We start from the raw sequence: 18,904 nt of genomic DNA on the forward strand, positions 1-18,904 counted from the left end.
ATTCATCACAATCCGGCTTACATTAACACTGCAATGAAGTTACTGTAAAAATCCCATAGTCACCACACTCCGGCACCTTTTTGGGCACACGGACAGGGAATTTAGCATGGCCAAAGCATCTAACCTTTGGATTATGAGGGGAAACCAGAGTACCTAGAGAAAACCAAGCAGATATGGTGAGAATGTGCGGGACTCGCACAGACAGTGACCCAGGACAGGAATCGAATCCGGGTGTCTGGCACTGAGGCAGCAGAGCAAGCAACTGTGCCACAGATGTTGCAGGGGAACCAGCTTTGGCAATTGAATGTTCAAAGGCACTCAGTATTTCGGAGGCTAGGCAGGAAGAAAAGGAAGTGGTGCAGCATTGTTAGCTAGGAGATTAGTGCTGTCCTGAGAAATGATATGGTCAGCGGGCGGGTAAGTGAACTGAGTCCACGAAAGCCAGGAGGTCATGCTGCAACTGTACAAAACTCTGGTGCGGCCGCATTTGGATTATTGCGTACAGTTCTGGTCGCCGTATTATAGGAAAGATGTGGAAGTGTTGGAAAGGGTGCAGAGGTGATTTACCAGGATGTTACTTGGTATGGTGGGAAAATCGTATGAGGAAAGGCTGAAGGGCTTGAGGTTGTTTTCGTTAGAGACAAGAAGGTTAAGAGGTGACTTAATAGAGGCATACAAGATGATCAGAGGATTAGATAGGGTGGATAGTGAGAGCCTTTTTCCTCGGATGGTGTTGGCTAGCACGAGGGGACATAGCTTTAAATTGAGGGGTGAGAGATGTAGGACAGATGTTAGAGGTAGGTTCTTTACTCAGAGAGTAGTAAGGGCGTGGAATGTCCTGCCTGCAGCAGTGGTGGACTCGTCAACGTTGAGAGCGTTCAAGTGGTTATTGGATAAACATATGGATGATATTGGAATAGTGTAGATTAGAGGGGCTTTAGATTGGTACCACTGGTCGGCGCAACATCGAGAGCCGAAGGGCCTGTACTGCGCTGTAATGTTATATGTTCTATGGTACATGGATGAGAGGGGTGGGACTAGGCAGAAAAATGGTTCGGCACAGCCAAGAAGGGCCAAAAGGCCTGTCTCTGTGCTATTATGTTCTATGGTTCTATGGTTGATAATTTGAGTAGTTTCTGTATTTCAGTGGGTTTGTGTGGTCTGGTTGTTTGTCGAATGTGGATGGTTGTTGTTGCATAGATTGAAAACAGGAGTTGTCAAAGCCTGTTTGTTCTTGTGGAATATTTATTAAATTGTTTTAAAAAAAAATCTGTTAACAATGGGTCAAACTTTGGATAAGTCAGGGGATGGGACCCATTTATATAAAATGTGTCGTGAAAACCCGAAAGACGAGGGGCTACTCAGACGTTTATCGGGGTGTTTAAACAACAAAACTGGGAAATGAAAATTGGCCGTTAGGGGGAACTTGGGATTTGGATAAATGTATTAAAACAGAAGAGGCTATTAGAGGGCCGATGAATTAACCGAGAAATCAAAGCTGGCCACGTGGGGGGGGGGGGGGGGGTGATAATGCATGTAGGCGAGGGATCAGTGAATGTGATAATAAGGGGAAACTCAAAAATTGGGAGGTTTTGAAGTTGCAATGTGAGGATCATGGAATGAGCGAAATGGAAACGGTTAAACAAGATAGGCTGGAAAGGGAAAGACGAAACAGAGAAAAAGGATTAGAACGGCAAGCCGAACAAAGGAAAGATTAAAATACCGGAGGTACCTCCTGACATATCTGGTCTGCCAATGTTGTTCCAAAATACCGATACGGATGAACAGGAGGAGGAGGAGGATTGGAGAAGGTAACCTAGCGCTCCAACCGCTCCCCAAATCCAACCCCAACCAAACAGTTTAAAAAAAAACTTGCATTTGCGCAGCACTTGATGACATTGTTACAGAAATATTTCAAGGTGCTCCAGGTACAATGAATTACTTTCGTATGTAGGGACTGCAAACAAATCCCTATTTGGCCTCATTGTACAACAAATATTTTCCCCAAAATTTTAATTTTCAACATCTCATCTTGTCAGGAGTTACAGTATAACAGAAGAAATACTGGTGAAGTGCACATAAAGTTAGTGAATGCAGTGGTTGTAATTTTTGAATTTCTACACTCAATTTCTCATTAAACAATTTATATTTGTAACACCAAAATATTTTCACTCAGAAAAACTGAAGGAAGCTCAGCCTTTTCAGTGTTGGTTGCAAAAGAAAGATGCGCAACTGTAGGAAAGAGTTTTAAATAATATACGTACAAGTTAAAAAACAGCTGCTTCAGCGTGTATTCCCGGCGCACCTACACCAAATTTAAGACATTTCAGTGGCAGATTAAGAACCCATGATGCATTTTTTGAGTCAGAAACTCTCATTTACACCTTGGATGCATGAAAAACTGGTAAGGTTTTTATGCAAAATGGGAGCCAACTTTACCAGATTAGGGTATTGAAAATAATGTGTCGGGGGAAGATAGCAACACAATTACCAACACAAGCTTATAAAACTGGAGTTAACTGGAACTTATACAATGTAAGCAGTACATTGCGGCTCAACTCTTCTAGCCCTTTTTAGATCAATTTGAAAGATGCCAATTGAAGTTTACTCTGTAAATGGCCCATTATGCACAGTAGTCATTTACATTTAGCTAATTTAACGAGAAAATGTCTCATTTGCTCAATAATTTCCAGTATAATTTTCAACATTGGTCAGTTTTTTCTTCTGAGGGTTAGCAATTAAGTTTGCTGAAACATTTGGAAATGAATTCAGACAATTTGTATTAAATTGACAGAAAGTGTAACCGCTCCTGAATTCACAATGGTCAACTTACTGTTGAGAGATACATGAATAGAAAGTGCACAGTGGAAGGCAACATTGTGTAAAAATACTCCAAGTCCTTCTCAGCCCTCGTACTGTTGTTGGTGTCATAAATTAAGCTCTCGCAGTTCCCACTCTCGGACTCTCCATATTGAGGCAAAGAGGGAACAGATGCACCCTTCTTATAGACTCGTGCTTGTCCCACCTTGGTTATTCAGCACTTTTCAAAGTCAGTAAACACTCCTTTCATCCTTTTATGCACAATTAATTAAATTGTTAAAATGTTAAATTTGTGGCAGTGGTATTTCCCCCTTCCGATTCCAATAATAAAGTTACATCAGGGAGAGGGGGACAGGATCCTATTAAAACCCATGGCGGAAACCAGAAAAAAACCTCTTTCACTATCTTGAGATTAAAGTGACACAATGCCACCATCTGCTAGCGGCTCACAGCTACTGCAGGCGCTGCTTTTTGTGAACCTCAGACAAGTTCAGTAACTCCTTGCCTGCGTCTGGGAACTGGTTACTGCAGCGTGAATATTGAACAATATTAACAGGGATTAAATTTATCCTAAAAGGAACTGATATTTTCGGGAATAAATTAATAATCTTCCAATCAGGATCAATAATAAAATTACCTCTTTGAAAAAGATTAGATCTTTCACTGTGACATGAACACTGAAGTTCCCTTCACTAAAAAATCAAAAACTATTTGTATTAGAATTTGTACAAAAGTATTAAGAGTGCGCAGTGTCTAGGTACATCTTTCACTGCCTTGTTGTTCTGCAGGTTAAATTGGTTGGTCTGAAGCGTGTTAGACCAAAGAGGGGAGTAAAGGGTTAAAAGAAACAAACAGGCACGGACTCTGTATGGCAGAGAGAGAGAGAGAGAGAGAGAGGATGTAATTGTGCGATCGAGAGCCTCATGTGGTGGAATAGGGTATAGCAGATCAAAGTGAATTGCTTCTGTGTGTGCGAGTTCAATAAATTACTTTCCCCCAGTTGAAATTTTACGATAGTGCAATTCTGGCTGGGTCAGGATTCCTTAGTCTTGGTGGCCATGGTCAATTTCAAGAGTTGGAATCGGACAGAGAGAGATTTGAATTCTGCCATGTGGGAAAGATGGCATTACAATACATCTGAAAAGTTGTAAGGAGAGTTAACCATTTAGGCACACAGTAGATTTGATCTTGTATCTGCCTGTGTTGCTTACAAAGGCAGAGCTGTAGAAATAATTATTCATGCACATTTTTGAGCGCCCCTCCAGATGAGTTCTTAGAACCCCCACATGACTGCTTACTAAGGAACCAATTTCTAACCTCTCCCCACCCAGACCTTACTCACGTCCCTCTCCCTTCTTGAGAACTTATCTTGTTTGTTGATGGCAGCTCATCTATGTCCCCCTTGGGTACCCCCCTCTCTGGATACGCAATTGTCGTTGCTGCCTCCATATTAGAATCGGCGGCGTTTGACACCCCGGTGTCTGCTCATAAAGCAGAACTCTGCCCTCACCCGTGCGTGCATTCTTGCTTCAGGAAAGTCAGCAAATATTTACACTGACTCTCGGTATGCCTTTGGCGTCTCCCATGACTTTGGCCAACTATGGTCTCAGCGTGGGTTTTTAACGTCCTCGGGCATGCCCATCCAGAATTCTTTGTATGTCCAAAACCTCCTCCAAGCAATACTCCTCCCGAAACAATTGGCTATTATCAAATGCGCTGCCCATGCCTCCGATGACTCTGCAGTTACTCATGGCAACGCTCGGGCTGATCAGGCTGCCAAACAGGCTGCCGCAGATCAAACTTGTATTGTGCACTCTATGAGCAAGTAGGCGATAAATCGCTCACCTTCTTCGAACATGACGGGCATGCCAGATATTGTCATTGTTCAGCGCTTACAGGGGGACGCCCCTGCCTCTGAAAAGGACATTTGGAAGGCACATGGATGTTCGCATACTCCGTCATCAGGCCTTTGGGTTACTCCAATCGGCCAAGTATGTATACCTAATGCTTTGTTGCCTTTGCTCATTGATTGTCTTCATTCTGATACCCACCGTGGCAAGAAGGGAATGAGTAGTATTATGCTCCGTACCTGGTGGCACCCCCGACTATCTGAGGCAGCCCAGTCTCGTATAGCATCATGTTTGACATGCCAGCAAAACAATGTTGGTCAAGGGGTGAGATGCTCACCAGGAAGAATACCCTTGCCAGGTGGACCGTTTGAATGTATTCAGCTAGATTTTATCGAATTGCTGCGTGTACATTGCTATAAGTATTGTCTTGTGATTGTTGATGTATTTAGTAGATGGATAGAGGCTTTCCCAACGACAAACAACAAGGCCTCGACGGTAGTAAAATTGTTGCTAACTGAAGTAGTACCAAGGTTAGGGGTGCCTCGACAAATTAGTTCAGATAATGGCCCCCACTTTGTAGCAAAAGTCAATAAGGAATTGTGTGATGCGTTACACATCCAACAGCAATTCCACTGTACCTACCACCCCCAAGCAGCAGGAATAGTGGAAAGAGCTAACGGAACTCTTAAAGCTAAATTGACTAAGTTAACATCCGAAACCGGCCTTAACTGGTTAAAGGTTTTGCCCCTAGCTCTGTACCACATGAGAATAACGCCCCACTCTACTACTGGGCTCTCAGTGGCAGAGATAATTTATAGCCGACCCAGTAGAACACCCTGGGATGCCAATACAAGCCCGCGCCACCCAGATAGATTTACACATTATGGGTGATGAAATGCATAAGTACTTCCCACGGCTAACATTGTGTTTAAAGTTTCTTCATTCACAGGTAGTGTGCGCTTTTGGATCAACTCCACGGTCACCGGATCAAGATTCTGACCCACAGAACTACTTCCCTGGACCGCAGATAGGAGACTTCGTGCTGATTCGAGATTGGGATCACCCCAAGCTTGGATCGGGGTGGAGGGGACCGTTTCGGGTGCTTCTCTGGGCTCCAGCAGCGGTTGAGGTCAGGGGAACGGAGTCGCTGGATCCATTCGGGCAGCTGTGGACGGTGAACGCCAGTTCCTGCTGGTGGACTGTGGGGATCGTCTTCACCACCTTCTGCCCTTCGGGTATTTTCCAGTCACCAGGACAACCGGATCAACGGAAAGGAAGCATGAAATATGGACTGACCAATGGACTATCTGACGTTAATACCTTTTTGTCCATGTCTTACGAGTATGCTTTAATGTTTAATATAAGTGGGTGTTGGGTCTGTACACACGTACCACCACAAGTTAAAGATGGGCTCCCCCTGTCCCCTATTCCTTTCAATCCTCAGGAAATGATGGAGTGGATCTTTTGTTTCAAAACGAGACTACTAAGGACAAAAAAAGAAGGGTTTAAGGGAAGTTGGCGAATTGACATCAGCGTGAAGTCTCTCTGCTGAGGGGGGGGGGTGCACTGTATCCACTTTTAGGAACCATTACCAACCCCGATACAATAGATCAGGCTCCCCACCCCATTTTGTTGTACAGAATCAACAAAGGGGATCCCTCTGCCTGATCAGGGACGGAACCAAACCCGTTGGCCATAGCAACTGCGTTCAGCAGTTTATTCTCACCAGTCCCGATCATGGCACACTCCAATGGATTATGCCTAAAACCCAGTGCCCTAAAGCCGACCCATCTTGGAGTACTAAAGGGAGCTCCATTCCCACTCCTCCCGACGCCAGTAAATGAGATGATAGCATACAATGGCACTGACTTTGTCTGTGGCAATAACGCCCATCCATGGCTCCCTTGGGACTGGTCTGGATCTTGCTATCTAGCGTATGTGGTCCTCTATGTCCGACATTATGACTCCCTGCATCTCCACCCCAAGATACATCTGCTAAGATCTAAACGGGCCATCACCGAAGCTCAACTGTTTTGGATGATAGCCTTTCCTGCCTATGGGATAGCAAGGGCAGCTCGAGAGCTGATCAATGTGGCATCAGCTCTTGAGAAAATAGCGAATGATACTGCGGATGGATTAGAGGATGTGAGCACCGCTATCTCCGAAGTTTCAGCTGAAGTCGTAGTTATACAGACGGTGGCACTCCAAAATCGAATGGCTTTAGATTACTTGTTGGCCGCAACAGGAGACAACTGTGCCCTAATAGGCCCTGAGTGCTGTACATACATTCCAGACTCCTCTGACAATATCACTGATTTAGCTGAGCATATTAAAAAGACCGCTGACAAAATTAGGGCTGAAGGGCAAAACATTAAGAGCTACAATCCTCCTGACGGTTGCCTTTTAGTAACCTCTTTGGAGACTGGGGAGGGATGCTGATGCACTTGGGAGTCATTATCCTGGTAGTTTACTTACTGCTCGGCTTATTGAAGGGTGTCTGCGAATGCCTAGCATATCATAGAGCACAAGTTCCCCTCCAAAGAGGTTAGTGTTATCATGGAATGATAAAAGGAGGGAATGAGATTTTAAAGGGTTAACATCCCATGAATTGCCTATGATTTTGGCTTTTTTTTAAAAAAAATGTGCGCTTGAACTTTTGATCTTTGCAAACGCAGCTGGTTGTTGCAAGATAAGGTGAAGTAAATTCTTAGCTAGAAACTGATTAATTTGCTGTCCGGACATATTCCCTATATCAACTCCTAATGTTGTCCATGTTTGAAGGAGATAGCATTCGCTTTATGTGTCTTTGTATTTATTTACTGTTGCTAAGCTCGTGATCTGGGTGAAGTTATACTGTGCGCGTGACTCATTGCTATAAAGAGAGAATAAAGGGAGGAACTTTCCCCCTGTTCGGAGAATATCGCTCAACTAAACTCCGAACACTGTGCTGAGTTGGAAAAGGGATTCTCCGGAAGCTTGTACTTGCTTGAAAATAAAGGACTGGGTTTTCTTATACAGATCAGTGTCTTGCTCTTGCATCAAGTACGTAAGGGTCTCTGAAAAACGAACTTGACACCCTATTCAAAAAGGGATGGAGGCAAAATGTAGGAAACTATGGACCAATTAGTTTGACATCTGTCATTGGAAAATTGTTAGATCCATTATTAAGGAAATACTGACGTGGAATTTAGAAAGTCAAAATGTAATCTATCAGAGACAGTATGATTTTATCTTGGGTAACTATGTATGACTAATTTATTTGAGTTCTGTTTCTATCTCATTAATTCCATTCTGATTCAACACTATCGATCACACAATATCCTATTTAATAACAATAAGGAAACACACCTGAATTACATTTCAAATGGGTGATAAGTGGTGTTAAAATCTATTTAAGTTTCAATTTCATTTTGGAAGGAAGATGCCCGGTAACTGCTTCAGTTGGCCATCATCCAATTGACTTTAAGAAACTAAAGGCTGCGCTGGACAGGAATCGAACCCAGGTCAACTGCTTGGGAAACAGCCATGCTCACCACTATACCACCACTTGGCAGCAAGGACTGGAACATTTGACTAGGTTTTGGTATGGCAGCTTTCCCTGTTGTTTTCTCTTTTAAAAAAAATAATCGACAATCAACATTTGATGCATAGAACTCAATAATGGTTCACCTTGTCTTGGACAGAAGAGATAGTTGATGCCTGCAATAGCTGATGAGATTTAAATTGACGTTCTTGAAATTCACACCAGCTAGTTGAGCTAGATCACGATTCATATTGTAGTAACAAGATTCAGGCCAAGCCTTTTACTTCTCCACTCACTGATGTATAACACATATCCCATTGTTTAACTCTTGCTCAGAAAGACAGCTGCCCCTCTCCAGTTACTGTATGTGTTATTGCAAATAGAAAACAGGACAAAAGAGTACAAAAGCACAAAAACTGTGTTAAACCTGTTTTGGCTGCAAATGCAATATTAACTCCACTTCTGTGTGCCACACTGTGGGAGAGATTAGCAGGTATTAGAAAGGGTGCAGACAAGATTGAACTGAATGGGTCGGAGGACAAAGAACTTCATTCATTAAGATAGATTGGAGAGGCTGGGCCTCTTTATCTCAGTCTTAAATGAGAGAGCCCTTATTCTGAAAAAGTTGGCGCCAGTTCTGCATTTCTCCAAAGCGGGGATAGATGCTCTGAACGCCTAACCGTCAAACATATGCATTTCAACGATACAAATACTGGAAAAACCAAATAGGTTTGTCAGCGTTGGTGAAGAAATGTTGGGGACCAGATCAGAAATCCCAAGGTATATTATGAAGCCCGACTGAACCCCAACTACTTTTTTCTCTATTGGCATTAGTGTGAGGATAAGGTGTTTAACCCTAGGTGCGAATCAATTGACCCACTGGGAAGTTTTTATCAAAACAAACTTTATCTGACAGTACAGCTTAACTACAGCAAAAAACTACAGCTTACATTTTGCCAGTCGCAATATTTCATCATGACAAGCCTCCATTCTTAACTGTTATTCTATCTCTATTGGTTCCAAATTTAAGCAACATTCCTCATAGACTTACTCCTCTTCAGAATCAGTTAGCGAAAAAAAAAACACAAGCTTACATGGGCTGCCAGTCTTCAAGCCTCCAAAACACCTCTGGAGAGTGAATTATGAAATGTAGGAAATGTGTCAGGTCTCAAACAGCCAACTCTAAAGAGAGAGACAGAAATAGTTCTCGCTTCTTGCAGACCCAAGCAGAATCTGCCTGCGAGTCTCTGTGAGCTAAACTACTCCCCTTAGCACATGACTCTTTCTCTTGTCAATGAACCGAATAAAACTCTGCTCTGAAAACCCAATGGGAAAATTGAAAATAAACAAAACGGCATGAGATCAGATCTAAACCAACGCCCCAATATCTAATATCAATTATTCTTCTATATTCCCAGAACGTGGTCTGCCTGGAGCAGACAGATTGGGACCGTTTATGCAGAACTGAATTTTGAAAGATTCCCCTCGCAGGACACATAGAAAAAAATACATTCCCAAAAGGCACATAATCGTCACAGATGAGAAAGGGTGATCCTTACGATATGGAGTGTGGTGGCATTGAAATTGAGAAGGGGGGGGGGGGGGGGGGGGGGTTATCTGATGATGGTTCTGAGAGGCAGAGGAAGGCATGAGGCCAAAAGTGTAGGAAATGGTTCGGACACAGCTGATGGCCGAGTTAACCATTTTGTGTGTGTGTGTCCGTCTCTGCGGAGGGTTGTGATGGGGGTGGAGGACTCGGCTGAGGAATCGCTAAGTCATTTCAGAAGTGGTGGAAGGTAGCATCAGCTGTGATGGGAAAAGAGAAACTGTGAGAATGGAATGAAATTCTTCCAGAAAGCACGGAATGAGGATGTACAGTCGGGGTAGCCGTGGGGGGTGGGGGGAGGGGGTCGTACTTTCATTCTTAATATTAATAGATTATCCTTAGCGGTCTGGACACGCTGCATGGCTCTGCATCCTGAGCTTCACCTCCTGTTCTGGGTTCTCCTTTCAGATTATTTTGTTCCTCGACTTGGCTGTCCTCAGACAGGTTTGCTGGACGAACAGGGTGGTAACTAAAATATACTCAACCTGTTTGTAGAGCTTTTCCGATGATCCAATGCAACTAACCTGACTCTACATCAAACTGTTGTGGTGGACTTCTTCCAACTGACAAAAGGAGACCAGGAGCAGGTTACAATAATGTACTCATGATTGAAGCATGGAGGGAACTACCCGAGAAAAACCTGTGTCGGAGCACCCTCCTCTAATACATCTCCCACAGCTCAAGTTTTAATTTTTTTTTATTAGCGTCACAAGTAGTCTGCACATTCTCTCCATGTCTGCGTGGGTTTCGCCGGGTGCACCAATTTGCTCCCACAGTCCGAATGACGCGCTGGTTAGGTGCATTGGCCATGTTAAATTCTTTCTCAGTGTACCCAAACAGGCGCCAGAGTGTGGATATGGGGGGATTATCACAGTAATTTTATTGCAGTGTTAATTTAAGCCTACTTGTGACACTAATAAAACTAATAATATCTGATTTAAAGTTGCCATGTTTTTTACAATCCTACTATGTAGATTTACTGATGGAAAAGTAGAATAATGTGGCTGCTGGAAATCTGAAATAAAAACAGATAAGTCTGACAGCATCCCTGGAGAGAGACAGAGTTAAAGTTTCAGTTCGATATCCTATCATCAGATGAAACAGCCTGAAACATGAACTCTGTTTATCTCTCCACAGATACTGCCTCACTTGGTGAGTATTGTGAGCATTTTCTGTTTCTATTCCTTGTAGATTTAGTACTTGTTCTGCAAGCATACGCCTTATCAGATTAAAACGCACATTTTCAAGTGTTCAGCTGTATCCCTATTTATAACTTACATGCAAGATGGATACATATTTTTGTATTGCAATAGTATACCGACAGTTGCAAAGACCAACCTTTAAAGATAACGACAAAGTAAATAAAGGTAAAATATCAACCATGTATACAAATAATAATAAGGGCCTGGGTGCAGAGTGAACCCCAAACTCACACGCAATAGCAGAGACTAAAATTCACACGGCAACCCCAGTTACAGGCTGGGGAATCTGTCTGATACTGAATGAATCTCTTTCAACAAAATATCAGAGACAGACGGAAACAGAGCAAATCTCGCAGCACATACACTGACAGTACGACAGGCGGAGATATGTTTAAATATACCAGATACTGAACGATACAGAATGAAATTCATATTGCCTTTATAGTGTCAGGATGACAAACGTAGTCACTTATACACGGTACACTCACTAATAAGCTCATTCAACAGCTACTGAATGAGTAATGACTGAATTAGTCTGTTTTTTCTGAAAAAAAACTCTGTCAAATATAAAAGGATACGTTCCAGTAGAGAGGAGCGTTTAAATAATATTATAACTGGTAATTGATTGAAGAGAATCTACTTAGAGCTTGTCTCCATCCCTACCATTACTCTTAAATTTCCACTGCCCTATACAATAGGAACAACTACGTTGTGAAGTGCCCTTCTTTCATCTGTGCACTCACTTGTTCCAGCGACTGAGGACATCTACTGGCCACAAGTGAGATCGGTAACGGAGAGACTCAAATCTATTTGGACCCTTGAGCCTGTCCAACCATTGGTAAATAGTGAGGAGGAAAATCTGAGATTGCAGGATGATATCAATGGCTGGTCAGATGGGCAGAAAGTGACAAATGGTATTGAACTCTGAAAAGTGAGAGGTGATGCATTTTGGAAGGAATAACAAGGCAAGTGAATACACAATGAACGGTAGGATGTAGAGGACCAGAGGGAACTTACAGTGCATGTCCAAAGATCAGTGAAGGCGGCAGGCCAGATAGCTAGGGTGGATAAGAAGACATATGGGATATGTGCCTTTATTGACCAAGGCACAGAAGATAAGAGCAGGCAGAATATGATGGAGCTGGTACAAAATGCTCATCAGGCCACAGCTCGAGTTCTGTTTGCAGTTCTGGTCACCACCTCATAGGAAGGATGTGATTGCACTAGAAAGGGTGCAGAGGAGATTCATATAAAAACATAGAAACTAGAAACAGCAGTAGGTCATTCAGTCGTTCGAGCCTGTTCCACCATTCATTTCTATGATGGCTAATCATCAAATTTAATATCCTCACCCCAACCTCCACCGCCCCCCCCCCCCGCGCCATCTCTACACCCATAGCCCTTGATCCATTTTGCCCTCAGAACTGTATCTAATCAGTTCTTGAAACCAGACAACGTTTTGGCCTCAACTACATTCTGTAGTGAAGTCCACCTTTCACCACGCTCTGGGTGAAGAAAGTTCTCCTCAGCTCAATTCTAAACACCTGATCTTCAAACTATGACCCCAAGTTCTGGACTCCCTCATCATTGGGAACATTGTTTCTCAATTTACCCTATCTAAACCTGGTAGAGTTTTATAAGTTTCAATGAGATCCCCTCTCATTCTTCTAAACTTCAGTGAATATGATCCTAACCAACTTCGTCTCTCCTCATACGACAGACCTGTCATCCAAGGAATCAGCCCGGTAAACCTGGGCTGCACTCACTTTATAGCAGGGGCATTCTTCCTCAGAGCAGGACAACAGAACTGCACACAGTACACCCGCTATGGCCTTACCAATGCCCAATACAATTGCGCAAAACCTCCCTATCCCTATGTGCAAATCCTTTCGCTATGAAAGCCAGCATACCATTTGCCTCCTTTGCAGCCTGCTGTACCTGTGCACTTGCTTCAGCGACTGATGCACGAGGACTGCAAGGTCTCACCGAGTATTCACCTGTCTCAATTTACACCCATTCAAGTAATACTCTGTCTTCCTATTGTTGCTACCAAAGGGGATAACTTCACATTTATCCACATTATACTGCATCTGCCATGCAGATACCCACACACTCAGTCCATCCAAATCACACAGAAGTATTTCTGCATTCTCCTCACCCAACTTTGTATCATCTGCAAATTTGGAAATAATACATTTAGTTTCTCGGTCCAAATCATTAATTTATAATGTGAATGGTTGGTGTCCTAGCAAAGATTCCAGCGGAACCCCACTAGTCAGTGACTGCCAATAGAAAAAGGTCCATTTATGCTAATTATTTGCTTCCTATCTGCTGACCAGCTTTCAATCCATCTCAAATCATTACTTGCGATCCCATGTGCTTTAATTATACATAGTAGTCCGTTATGCGAGACCTTGTTGAAAGCATTCTGAAAGTCTCCTTGGTCATCTCTACAAGTTACATCCTCAAAGAATTCTAATAGCTTCATCAAGCACGATTTCCCCTATGTAAATCCACGCTGACTTTGTCTGATTATACCACTGCCTTATGAAGTCCTTGAACTTCACTAGCAATCTAGCAACTTCACTAGTACCGACATTAGGCTCACTGGTCTACGGTTCCTTGTATTCTCTCTACCTCCTTTTTTGAACAATGGGCTTACATTCGCTGCCCTCCAAACTGCAGGAAGCAGTCCAGAGTCCAAAGAATTTTGGAAAATGACGACCAATGGATCTACTATTTCCAGGGCCACTTCCTTAAGTACTCTTGAATGAAGATTATCAGAACCCAGTCCATCAATTTCCCCCAAATCATTTCTCTAGAGTCATAGAGGTTTACAGCATGGAAACAGGCCCTTCGGCCCAACTTGTCCATGCCGCCCTTTTTTTTTTAAACCCCTAAGCTAATCCCAATTGCCCGCATTTGGCCCATATCCCTCCATACCCATCGTACCTATGTAATTATCTAAATGCTTTTTAAAAGATAAAATTGTTCCCACCTCTACTACTAACTCTGGCAGCTTGTTCCAGAGACTCACCACCCTGTGTGAGAAAAAAGTGCCCTTCTGGACACTTTTGTATCTCTCCCCTCTCACCTTATACCTATGCCCTCTAGTTTTAGACTCCCCTACCTTTGGGAAAATATATTGACTATCGGGCTCAGGGGTCTCCAAACTTTTCAATACGAGGGCCACATCGTATATTTTACACACTTTCGGGAGCCAAAGAAAAAAAAAAGTTTTATAAATGAATGAATAAAATGTAAATGAGTGAATAAGTTTTATTTGGATAATCTTTGTAATCAGCATGATATGGTTCAGAACAAAAGAGAAATGCGACAATTACAAAGAAACAATGCCGTGCTTACACTGAGAAATGATATATAATGAGTAAAAATGTCAAACATGAGCAAATGCTCTGACAAAATAATCAATTATTTAACTGCAGATGAGAAAAGCAGGCTATTCATTTTTTGATTAATTTTCTGAAATTTTACAAATGTTTACCTGAAATGAGAATTTGCCCAATTTTGTGGCACACAATAAGAAAAATAAACACACCCCAAGAAATAACTTCAGTCAAACAAAGCAAAGAAATTCAAAATAAACTTGAACCATTAATAAAGGTCGAACAAAAATAAATTCAATCTGCAGTTTTCTACACAATTCTGGCAATTGGAATTTTCCATCGTAACCAACAAATCATGAAGTTTTGCACAAGATTAACATACTTCATTGACATACTACATTTTTGAAAATGTTTGTTCACACAGGTACGTTGTACCAAAAACTGATACAAATCCACAAGCAAATCGCTTCTAATTTGGAAACTGCTCAGGCTGCAAAGATTTATAAAGTTGGATCAGATTTCCTTCTTTATACTTGTCTTTCAGCATGTCATCTGATTGCAGATCAATAATTTCCATTTGAAACTGTTGGGAGTGTTTCAACATTGCAGCCAAATGGATTTTGAAACAGCTTTATTTCATCTGCGTTTCCATCAAGATCAGAAAATTGTTCCTGAAATTGTTTTTGCAAGTCCTTAATGATTTCTGTTGCAAATGAAGAAGGAAATTCTGTTTCAGTTTCTTCATGAAATTTTTCACAACATGGAAAATGAACCAAGTTATGAACTTTCAGCTGTCCTTGAAATAGCATCAGTTCTGCCCTGAATGCCTTGACATGCGCGAATAGATCAGAAATCAAATTTGTTTCACCTTGCAACTTCAGATTCAATTGATTCATATGGCCTGCCACGTCTGCAAACAATGCCAATTTCCAAAGCCAGTCAGTGTTTGATAAAAGTGGTTCGGGTTGATTCTTCTCTGTGAGAAAGGAATCAATTTCCTCTCTGAGCTGAAAGAACCGTGATAGAACCTTTCCACAACTAAGCCATCGAACTGCTGTATACCAACCAAGTCACCAAACTCAGAATCAGTTTCTTTCAGAAAATCACGAAACTGGCGATGATTAAGCCTGTGAGATCGAACTATATTCACTGTTGAAACAACAGGTTTCAGAACGGAAGACATATCCACATATTTTCCGCACAATGCTTGTTGATGGATAATGCAATGCAGAAACATGGGCTTTGAGAATCCACCAACCTCACAAGCTTTTGTGATTTGTCCAACCAAACCTTCCTTCACCCCAGACATGTTCTTTCCTCCATCAATTGTCATGCATTGCAGTTTATACCACTCCAGGTTATATTCTAACACAGTTTTTTGCAATTCTTTGAAGATGTCTTCTCCAGTTAATGTGCTGTGCATGCTGTGCACTGATGCTAATTGTTGTGCAACATTAAATTCACTGTCAACGCCACGGATGAATAATAGGAATTGTGATGTGTCACACACATCAGTCGATTCATCAAGAGCGAGAGAATACAACTGAAAATGTCTTGCTTTGTCTGCAATTTGATTAAATATATTGCTTCCTATGTCCTCAATTCTACGAGCAACAGTATTTGGCGCAGGACTGATGATTTTGAACAGATTTGCTTTTACTGGGCATAACTCTTCCACTGCTTCCATGATACACTCTTTGATGAGATCTCCATCGGTGAATGGCTTTCCTCTTTTAGCCAACACATAAGCTAGTTTGTAACTGGCCCTGGTTTAAGCTTCATTTTCAGTTATCTTCTGCGTACAAAAAGCTTGTTGGGAAAGCAACCTGCGTTGCATTGATTCAAATTTTTCCAAACAGTGTTCCTGTGAATTGGGAATAACTCGGTTCATGCTTGGTCTCAGAGTGCTGACGTACATTGTACTCCTTCAAAACTGCAACAATTTTGTTGCATATGACACACAAGGCTTTATCACCTGCTTGTACAAATAAGTTCTTTACACCCCATTCTTCATTAAACAGGTAGCACTCACTGTCCACTTTTCTTTTCTTTTTTCCTTCCACAACTGAATTTTTCCGAATTGCCGCCATCATTGTCATTGTTCTCGCTCATTTCGGCCAGATGGAGCTTACGGATTGGATAGAGCAGCTGTCACTCAGTCAATGCAGAGCAGCAATTGGATAACAGATGCCTCAATTGCTGATTCGTTTAATGAACTGTCAGTCACAGGACGGCAGCTCTGATGGACAATAGGCTGGTAAAGAGGGCGGGGATTCTCATGGGTCCATTAGACACCGTGCGGAGCGGCAGCAAATGTCCGGCCTGTGGCTTCAGTCCCCGTGTCCGGATCCTGAGTCAGCGGCGGGGTTCCGGACGCGGGAGTGTTTTCGGCAGCGGCAATCCCGTCCCGCCCCACTGGCTGCGGGCCAGATGTAGCCCGCTGCGGGCCGGATGTGGACCGCGGGCCGTAGTTTGGAGAGCCCTGATCTATCTGGTCTGTGCCCCTCATTATTTTATAGACCTCTATAAGATCACCCTTCAGCCTCCTATGCTCCAGAGAAAAAAGTCCCAGTCTATCCAGCCTCTCCTTATAACTCAATCCATCAAGTCCCGGGAGCATCCCAGTAAATCTTTTCTGCACTCTCTCTCGTTTAATAATATCCTTTCTATAATACGGTTACTAGAATTGCACACAGTATTCCAAGTGTGGCCTTACCAATGTCTTGGACAACTTCAACAAGACATCCCAACTCCTGTATTCAATGTTCTGACTGATGAAACCAAGCATGCCAAATGTTTTCTTCACCACTCTGTCCACCTGTGACTCCACTTTCAAGGAGCTATGAACATGTACCCCTAGACCTCTTTGTTCTGTAACTCTCCCCAACACCCTACCATTAACTGAGTAAGTCCTGCCCTGGTTCAATCTACCAAAATGCATCACCTCGCATTTGTCTAAATTAAACTCCATCTGCCATTCGTCAGCCCACTAGCCCAATTGATCAAGATCCCGTTGCAATTGGAGATAACATTCTTCACTGTCCACTAAGCCATCAATCTTAATGTCATCTGCAAACTTACTAACCATGCCTCCTATATTCTCATCCAAATCATTAATATAAATGACAAATAACAGTGGACCCAGCACTGATCCCCGAGGCACACCGCTGGTCAGAGGCGTCCAGTTTGAAAAACAATTCTATCCAACTACCCTCTGGCTTCTGTCAAGAAGCCAATTTTGTTTCCATTTAGATACCTCATCCTGGATCCCGTGAGATTTAACTTTATGCAACAACCTACCATGCGGTACCTTGTCAAAGGCCTTGCTGAAGTCCATGTAGACAACATCAACTGCACTGCCCTCATCTACCTTTTTGGCTGTCCCTTCAAAAAACTCAATCAAATTTATGAGACATGATTTTCAACTCACAAAGCCATGCTGACTGTCCCTAATCAGTACTTGCGTCTCCAAATGCCTGTAGATCCTGTCTCTCAAAATACCTTCCAACAATTTATCCACCACAGATGTGAGGCTCACTGGTCTATTGTTCCCAGGCTTTTCCCTGCAGCCCTTTTTAACCAAAGGCACATTTGCCACTCTCCAATCTTCAGGCTCCTCACCACTGATCCACAGGGAGAGATTGCAGGAGAAAGTCAGGGAAACCTTTTTACAGTAGTTTAAAATCGAGGTACAATTCTTGAAAATGCTGCTGTTATCTAGCGAAGATGATGTTATGTTTCCTCCATTTCTTTGAAGCATTTTGGGGGCAGCACGATGGCACAGTGCTTTGCACTGCTGCCTCACAGTTCCAGGGATCCGGGTTCAATTCCATATTTCGGTGATTGTCTGTGTGGAGTATGCACATTCTCCCCTTGTCTATGTGGGTTTCCTCCAGGTGCTCCGGTTTCCTCCCTAGCTTCCCACAATGTCCTGGGATACACTTCATCAGGTCCCGGGGATTTATCTACCTTGATGCACTTTAAGACTTCCAGCACCTCCTTCTCTGTAATATGTACACTCCGCAAGACATCAATATTTAATTCCCTAACATCAATTCTTTTCTCAACAGTAAATACTGATGAGAAATATTTATTTAGGATCTCACCCATCTCTTGTGGATCCGCACATAGATGACCTTGTTGATCCTTAAGAGGCCTGACTCTCCCCCTTGTTACTCTTTTGTCCTTTATGTATTTGTAGAAGTTCTTTGGATTCTCCTTTGCCTTATCTGCCAAAACAATCTGGTGTCCCATTTAATCATAGAATGGGGTACAGCAGAGAAGGAGGACATTCAATCCAACTCTCTGTGATGGCTCAGTCGAGAAATTCACCCCATGTCAATCTCTCGCTTTCTCTCTTATCCCTATACACTTGTTCTTTTCCTTTCCAATGATTCTCCCTTTTTCTATTTTCTTCAGTATAGGAGAATGAAGCATGACCTGTCCGAGGTGTCTATCTTGTGAAACTGTATTGTTCGGTTAACAACAAAGAAACTCTTAAGAATTGGGTTGAATCTTAACATGCTTTTGCCACTGATCCACAGGGAGAGATTCCA

This window comes from Mustelus asterias, chromosome 16 (genome assembly GCF_964213995.1).
Source record: "Mustelus asterias chromosome 16, sMusAst1.hap1.1, whole genome shotgun sequence".
Taxonomy (NCBI): domain Eukaryota; kingdom Metazoa; phylum Chordata; class Chondrichthyes; order Carcharhiniformes; family Triakidae; genus Mustelus; species Mustelus asterias.